Consider the following 9,247-nt stretch of genomic DNA (forward strand, 5'->3'; position numbering starts at 1 on the left):
AGGTGCTGATTGGTGTGTTTACAAACCCTGAGCTAGGCACAGAGTGCTGACTAGTGTATTTACAATCCCTTAGCTAGACATAAAGGTTCTTCAAGTACCCATCAGATTAGCTAGATACAGAGTGCTGATTGGTGAATTTACAAACCTTGAGCTAGACACAGAGTGCTGAATGGTGCATTTATAATCCCTTAGCTAGACATAAAGGTTCTCCAAGTCCCCACCAGATTAGCTAGATACAGAGTGCTGGTTGGTGCATTCACAAATGCCGAGCTAGACACAGAGTGCTGATTGGTGTATTTACAATCCTCTAGCTAGACATAAAAGTTCTCGAAGTCCCCACTAGACTCAGGAGCCCAGCTGGCTTTACCTACTGAATCCCGCACTGCACCGGGGCCGCAGATGGAGCTGCCCACCAGTCCCGTGCTGTGCACCCACTCAGCCCTTGGGCGGTGGATGGGACCGGGTGCTGTGAAGCAGGGGGTGGTGCTCGTAGGGGAGGCTTGGGCCCTGCAGGAGCCCACGGCAGGGGGAGGCATGGCGGGCTGCAGGTCCCCAGCCCTGCCCTGCAGGGAGGCAGCTAAGACCTGGCAAGAATTCGAGCGCAGTGCCGGCGAGCCGGCACTGCTGGGGGAGTTGGCGCACCCTCCGCAGCTGCTGGCCTGGGTGTTAAGCCCCTCACTGCCCACGGCTGGCGGTGCTGGCCCACCACTCTGGGTTTGGGGCCTGCCGAGCCCACGCCCACCCGGAACTCGCACTGGCCTGCAAGCCCCAGGAGCAGCCCTGGTTCCCGCCCCCGCCTCTCCCTCCACACCTCCCGGCAAGCTGAGGGAGCCGGCTCCAGCCTCAGCCAGCCCAGAGAGGGGCTCCCACAGTGCAGCGGCGGACTGAAGGGCCTTTGAAGCACGGCCAGAGTGGGCACCGAGGCCAAGGAGGTGTGAGAGTGAGCGAGGGCTGTGAGGGCTGCCACCATGCTGTCACCTCTCAGTAGTAGTTATAGCGGGTCTTGGATGAGAACGAATGCTGTACTGGCTTCAAGTCTGACCCAGCGTAGATCCCGGTGGTGGTGTTGGCTATAGGGGTACTTGCATCATCAAACCTTCAGTTCCAGAAAGCTAAGGCCTCCAAGATGGAGTCTCTGTGTGTGTGTGTGTGTGTGCTTAGCTTTCTGAAACTGAAGGTTTGATAATGCAAAACTCTGTTTTAGAGTCTCTCTCTCTCTTTTTTGTTTGGGAGAAAGTAAGGGAAAAGAACAAGAGTCTCTGCTTGGTAATCCAGGGAATTCTTCTAGATCTCATCCAAGACCACCAAGGTGGTACCTCTAAAAATCTACAAAACCAGAGTGTTATTGGGCTTGGGACTCAAGTTTATTTGATACCTGGAAAGCCTTCCCCTGTAGGATGGGCACAAGAAGCCCAGATTGCAAAGACCACAGTAAATACCTAACTCTTCAGTGCCCAAACACTGATGAACATCTATAAGCATCAAGACCATCCACAAAACATAACCTCACCAAATGAACAAAATAAGGCACCAGAAACCAATCCTGGAGAAACGGAAATATAGGACCTTTCAGATAGAGAATTCAAAGTAGCCGTTTTAAGAAAAATCAAAGAAATTTAAGATAGCACAGAGAATGAATTCAGAATTCTATCACATAAATGTACAAAAGAAATTGAAATAACTAAAAAGAATTAAGCACAAATTCTAGAGTTGAAAAATGCAATTGATATACTGAGGAATGCATCACAGTTTCTTAATAGCAGAATTAATTAAGCAGAAGAAATAATTTGTGAGCTTGAAGACAGGGTATATGAAAATACACAGTGGAGAAAAAATAAAAAAGAATGAAGCATGCATCCAAGACGTAGAAAAGTCTCAAAAGGGCAAAGCTAAGAGTTATTGACCCTAAAGTGGAGGTAGAGAAAGAGATAGGGGTAGAAAGTTTATTAAAAGGGATAATATTGGAGAACTCTCAAACCTAAAGAAACACGTCAACATTTAAGTATAAGAAGGTTATACAGCATAAAGCACATTTAACCCAAAGAAGGCTACATTAAGGTGTCTAATAATCACACTATCAAAGGTCAAAGATATAGAAATAATTCTAAAAGCAGGAAGAGAAAAAAAAAAACAAATAACATACAACGAAGCTCCAGTACATCTAGCAGAAGACATTCAATGGAAACATTACAGACCAGAAGAGAGTTGCATGTCATATTTAAAATGCTGAAGAAAATAAAAAAAAAAACCCTTTACCCTAGAATATTATATCCTGTTAAAATATATTTAAAGAATGAAGGAGAAATAAAGATTATTCCAAACAAACAAAAGCTGAAGAATTTCATCAACACCAGACCTGCCCTACAAGAACCGCTAAAGGAAGTTCTTCAATCTGAAAGAAAAGGATGTTAATGAGCAGTAAAAAAATTATCTGAGACACAAAACTCCCACGTAATCGCTTTATCATAATTCTTAAAATTGGGTAATGTCAGTCCCTCAACTTTGTTCTTCTCCTTGAATATTGTCTTGGCTATTCTAGACTTTTGGCCTCACCATATACACTTTTGAGTTAGTTTGTTAATATCTACAAAATAACTTACTGGGATTTTTACTGGGATTGCATTGAATTTATAAATCCAGCAGAAAGAACTGAGATCTTGACAATATTAAATCGTCCTATTCATGAACATGGAATAACTCTTTAACTAGTTTGGTGTTGATTCTTTCATTAAAGTTTTGTAGTTTTTCTCTTACAAAGTTACAGAATCAAGACTGTGTGTTATTAGCAAAAGAAAAGATAAATAGATAAATGGAAAAGAGCCTAGAAACAGGCCAACATAAATATAACCAACTGCTCTTTGATAAAAGAGCAAAAGCAATATAATTTTTAGAAGACAGTCTTTTCATCAAATGATTCTGGAACAATTAGACATCCTCATGCAAAAAACAAACAAACAAAAAACCTAAACAGAGTCTTACACCCTTCATGAAAATTAATCCAAAATGGATCACAGACCTAAATGTAAAACACAAAACTATAAAATAGTTAAAAGATAACATAAGAGAACACGTAGATAGTCTTTGGTTTGGCAATACCTTTTTACATGTGGCAACAAAGGCATGATCCATAAAAGAAAGAACTGATAAACTAGACTTCAAGAAAATTAAATATATACATATATGCTGTTCAAAAGATACTGTCAGGAGAATGCAAAGACAAGTTAGAGATGGAGAAAATATTTGCAACAGACATATCTAATAAAAGATTTAGCTAAAATATATAAAGAACTCAAAATTTCACATAAGAAAATAAACAGCCTAGTTAAAAATTGGACCACAGACCCAAAGAGATAACTCACCAAGAAGTTCTACGGATGGCAAGTAGACATATGAAAGGTGTTTCACATCATTTGTTATCAGGGAAAATGCAAATTAAAACAGTAGATATTGGCTGGGCATGGTGGCTCATGCCTGTGAACCCAGCCTTTTGGGAGGCCGAGGCGGGTGGATCGCCTGAGGTCAGGAGTTCGAGACCAGCCTGGCCAACATGGTGAAACATCATCTCTACTAAAAATACAAAATTAGCTGGGCGTAGTGGCATGCACCTGTAATCCCAGCTACTCTGGAGGCTTAGGCAGGAGAATCGCTTAGAACCCAGGAGGTGGAGGCTGCAGTGAGCTGAGATCGTGCCACTGCCCTCCAGCCTGGGCAACAGAGTGAGACTCCGCAAAAATAATAATAATAATAAAATTAAAAAAATAAAAATTAAAACAGCAGATACTGCTTCATACCTATTAGCATGGCCAAAATCTAGAACACTGACAGTACCAGACGTTGGTGAGGATGTTGAGAAACAGAAATTCTCATGCATTGCTGGTTGAAATGCAAAGTAGTACAGCCATTTGGACAGTTTCTTACAAAACTAAATGTACTCTTACTGTACAATTCTGCAATCATGCTCCTTGGTATTTACCCAGGAGTTGAAAATTTATATTTACACAAAAACCTGTACTTGGATGTTTATAGCAGCTTTATTCACAATTGCCAAAACTAGGAAGCAAAATGTTGTTCAGTGGGTGAATGGATAAATAAACTATGGTTTAATCAGACAATGGAATATTTTTTCAGGCCTAAAAAGAAATAAGCTATCAAGTGGGAAGAGTCATGGAGGAAACTTAAATGCATATTATTAAGAAAGAAGCCAATCTGAAAAGACTACATCCTGTATAATTCCCACATATTACATTCAGGAAAATGTAAAATTATGGAGACATTAAGAAAAATCAGAGGTTTGTTAGGAGGAAGACATGAATATCCAGAGCCCAAAGGATCTTGAGGGCAATGAACTTACTTGGCATGACACTATAATAACTGTTACATGTCATTATATATGTGTCCAACCCATAGAATCTACAATACTGTCTCAGCCAGTTCAAACTGCTGGGACAAAACTACCATAGACTGGGTGGCTTAAACAACAGAAATTTATTCCTTACAGTTCTGCAGTCTGGAAGACTGAGATCGTGGTGCCAGCATGGTTGGGTGCTTAGTGAGGGCTCTCTTCTTAGTTTGTAAATGGTTTCCTTGCTATGTCCTCATGTGGTGGTGAGAGAGATAGTAGAAGCTGACTCCCTTTTGTCTCTTTTAATAAGGGCACTAATCCCATCATAAGGGCTCCACCCTTGTGATGTAATTATCTCTCAAAAGTTCCATCTCCAAATATCATTCTTATTGGTGTTAGAGTTTAAAGATGGAAATTCTGTGGGGATGACAGTACACAAACATGGAGTCTATAACACTAAGGGTGAATCCTAATGTACACTATGGTCTTTCAGTGATAATAATATGTCAGTGTAGATTCATCAATTGTAATAAATCATATTCAGTGATGATTATCCTAGGAATGCAAGTCTTTTGATGTTTCAGAATCAGTCGCTGTAATTCAATATATTAATAGAATAAAAATTATACAATCATATGAATTTATACAGAAAAAATACTGACAAAATCTAATATTTACTACTGATTAGAAATTCTCCACACTCAAGAAGAAAAAGGGGACATCCTTGATTAGATAAAAGGCACCTCAGATAAATTCTATGGATTAGATAAAATTCTGAAAATGGTGTCTTACTTAATGTTGAAGACTGAATGCTGTCTCCATTAAATTCAGAGCAAGGCAAGGATGCATCTCTCCCTATCCCTGTTCAACATTATATTGGAAATTATATCCAGTATAAAAATATAGAAAAAGAAATAAAACATACAGTTTGTAAAGAAAGAAAGAAATTTGTCTTTATTCACAGATGACATTATTGTCTACTTAGAAAATACGAAGAATCTACCTAAATGCTCCAAAAATGACTTGGCTTTCACAAGTTCTCAAAACACTGATCCCTATACAAAAATAGTTGTGTTACCATTCACTAGAAATTAATAATTAGAATTTGAAGTTCAAAAAGCACTATCTATGAAGCATCCTTCTACAACATAAGTGCACAAATTATGCACCTAAAACTATAAGACAAAGATAAAAGAAATTAAAGGTTTAAAGAATAGGAGTGATATTTTATGTGCATAGATAGAAAACTCAATAATGTTTAGTTTTAAATTTCAATCCAAATATTTTCTGGATTTATAATTTAAAAAAAAATGAGGTGCACAAATTTAAATGGAAAGAAAAGGAAGTAGAATAGCTAAGATAAATTGCAAAAGAAGTTGGAAGACACACACCACCAATTTCAAGACTTACTATAAAGCTAGGGTTATCAAGTCAGTGTGATACTAATGAAAGAATAGATATATAGGTCAATGAAACAGAATAGAGATTCCAGGCACATATCAATAAATATTTAGACAGCTTCCATCCAAAATATATTGTTAATAAAATTAAAAGGCAAGCAAATGACCTGTAGAGGATATTTGCAATTTACATGTCTAACAAAAAGCTTCATTCCAGAGTATATAAAATTTTTTTAATCAACAAGAAAACAAGCAATCCAATAAAAAATAGATGAAGGTTTTGAACAAATATTTTACCAAAGAAAATGTATTCAAACAAGCCGACAAAAATCTGCTTAATGCCGTAAGCCATTAAAGGAATATAAATTGATGCCAAAATGAGATATCACTATACCTATTAGAGAGCATTCTTTAAACTTTCCTCTAAATTTCCTTCCCTATTCATTTCTATACTTGTCACCTTAGATAGATTACCTGTCGGATATAAATAAACTATTTTTGTTCTTCTTCAAGTTGCAGCTTTCTGAATAAATTTTGCTGAAAACTTGGAATCTTAGGCTAGCATCAAAGCCTTGGGGAAGTTAATTTCCAGCTATACAGTCAGTGAAAAAACTTTATAAGAATTTCTAAGAGATTTACCTAACTCTGGAAGTATGTGTTTTCATTTCAAGGGAAAATGAAGCTTGCAACTTTGGATATGTGTCTAGGTCATAAAAGCGAAAGACACTGACATAGAGGCTTGTCTGGTCCTTGGTGACATGCATTTACATTCCAAAGGCTAGGGTGAGAACCCAAGTGCCTTTCAAGGAGCAAAGGTTTCTATTCCTCCTTTAAGGAGGGGAAGGAAAAGGCAACTCCGTCTCTTTGACGTGCATAAGCAGATAAATCTATTTCCTTATCTAAAATACAGACTATGATTTTCTGAGATATGACCTGGCTTTCATTGCATCACTCCAGGAGGAGTAGTAAACTAATAAATATATGGGATTACATTCAGGATGAAATTAATAAAGATGAACAGTAAAAATGAAACAGTATCTCATCCTAGTCTGATTTCTGGGACATCAGTACTTGGCCCATTTCAAAAGAAATAGTCTATCTTGAAACAGGTTATGTACATGGGATAAAACTCATTTCTACTAAATTAGGCTCTTTACCTATTCACTTTGGCCAATACATATTACAGTTTACAAATCCATATGACTTGTATTTGAAACAAAAAATGTTACTGAGAAGTATACTTTTTATTTTTAAGTATGCTTAATATTAATTTTTAAATTTATGTATGATAAAATTATTTTTTGTTTTTATACATTTCTATGAAGTTTAACAAGGCATAAAGTCTTGTGTCTACCATCATGATCCAGTTGCGGAGCACTTACCTCACCACAAAAACTTTACTTATATTGCCCCTTTATATAAGTCATCCTCACACCTGATCGCACAAACCAATGGAAACCTGCTCTCTATGCCTATACGTTTGCCTTTCCCAGAAAGCTACATAAATGGAGTGATACAGTATGTAGCATTTTAATCTGGTTTGAAAGAGCCTAGCAAAATGTGTTTGAGATAAAGTGATGTCTTTGTATAAACCAATAGTTCTGTTTTATATCTGAATAGTATTTTGTGGACGCAGTACATGTTCTTTTTCTATTCACCAGGTGAAGGACATTTGGTCTCTTTCCAGTTTTGGGTGATTGTGTACAAAGGTGCTATAGATATTTGTATACAGCTGTTTGTAAATATTTATTTTTCTTGGGTGAATAGCTAGGAACGTAATTGCAGTTATCACTTAGTAGGTATATATTTAAACATACAAAAAATTGCCAAATTATTTTCTAAAGAGAAAAATAAAATTAACTCAAATGGCAAGAGAACAACTGAAATCTTCAGAAGCATCCAAGGCCAAAAGATGATGAATAGAACTGAAATAAAGATACCCTAAGAGTTGTTCATAGAAGGTGTAGTATAGTTGCCATTCCCAAAGTTGAAGTGTCCACTACTTGCTGATATGTGTCTTTAATTACACAATATACAATAAGTTTGTCTCGATTAAAAATAATTTTTAGTAGCAAACCATACAGGTTTTGTGTTTCTTTTTGCTTGAAGGAAGATTAAAGCTTAAAATGGTGACTATATATACGTATATATAATGCCTCTCTCCCTTTTTCAGGTTTAATCTGGGAAAAATGTAATCAGCTGAATTGAATGTGCTTGTATGCTAATAGGTTAATTTCTGTAATGAACGGTCATTATGGTTCAACCGGAAAAGATAGAGAAACTCTTTTAATAAGGAAAAATTGAGGTCAAAGACCTCAATTTTTGCATTTAAACATTTTTAACATTCTATTCAACATAATATTTTAACCTCCTGTTTTAAAGTTGGAAGATTGAAATTATAATTCTGACCCTATTGAGTTAGGGTAAAAGCTCATGATCTGGCTGAGTGCTGCCTTCTAACATGAGTAAATTGGCAGAAAAGGGTAACATTATTAAATGATTCAAATGAGGGTTATTTAAAATAATCTAATGAAAGATTGCCTTTTCAAAAGCAAATAATTCAGCCTATTATAATTTCTATGATTAGAGCAGAATATTACAAAGATTATATTGAATCAGCATTTTAGATTTGAATTTGACTTGTTAATTATGTTCTTACTGTCTGTTGTCATAAATAAAAAGATTATTTACCACCTCATTTTGTTATATTCAAAACAAGTTGGCCATCAAAATTTTAGTTTATTGTGATATTATTAATCAAAAGAAGAGAAGACCACAAAATACATTCCAATGACTCATACAGTGTGAGCTAACATTTTACTTGTTCTCACTAGATGGTGTTATATTTCATAACACATATTTTTCCTTTGAGGCATATTTATCCTGATAGAAATGTGATATTCTAGCCAGCCTCTCGTCACTCACTTATGTATCTTAAGCCTGTTATAAACCTAGTCCCCTAGACTTCTGGGTGACATCTGTGAAATAATTGTAAGTGCCCTAGTTATTTTATTCCTGCACTTTTGCATACTCCTTGGTTGATTTCTAAGTAGACATCACATAATAGCCTTATTTAGGGCATATGGAATGAGGAGTAGCATCTTTAGTTAAATAGTAAAAATAAATAAAAGATAAGAAAGAGAAAGCATATAGTAAGAAGACAGGCACTTAGAGAGCCAAATAAAGAATAGGGAAATAAAGTTATAGTAACGACTATAAAGGGAACGATGCTTCAACTTGGGCCATATTCTTTCTTTGTACTCCAGTAAAACACTCCAATGGGCATTTGTTTATCTTGGTACTCTCTTATGCTGTCCTTGAAATGCCTTAAATAAAGGGATTGGCTTATCTCCTCTGAACTATATATTTATGGTTGCTAGCAGGAGAAGGCATCCTATTTGATGGGGCCAATTATAACTATTCTTACCAAAGTTTTCCTGGGTGTAGAAAGACCAAAGATGGCCCTAACTCATTCCTACAACGGTAACATCTGCTTACATGCTTG

This window comes from Gorilla gorilla, chromosome 17 (genome assembly GCF_029281585.2).
Source record: "Gorilla gorilla gorilla isolate KB3781 chromosome 17, NHGRI_mGorGor1-v2.1_pri, whole genome shotgun sequence".
In the NCBI taxonomy this organism is placed as follows: domain Eukaryota; kingdom Metazoa; phylum Chordata; class Mammalia; order Primates; family Hominidae; genus Gorilla; species Gorilla gorilla.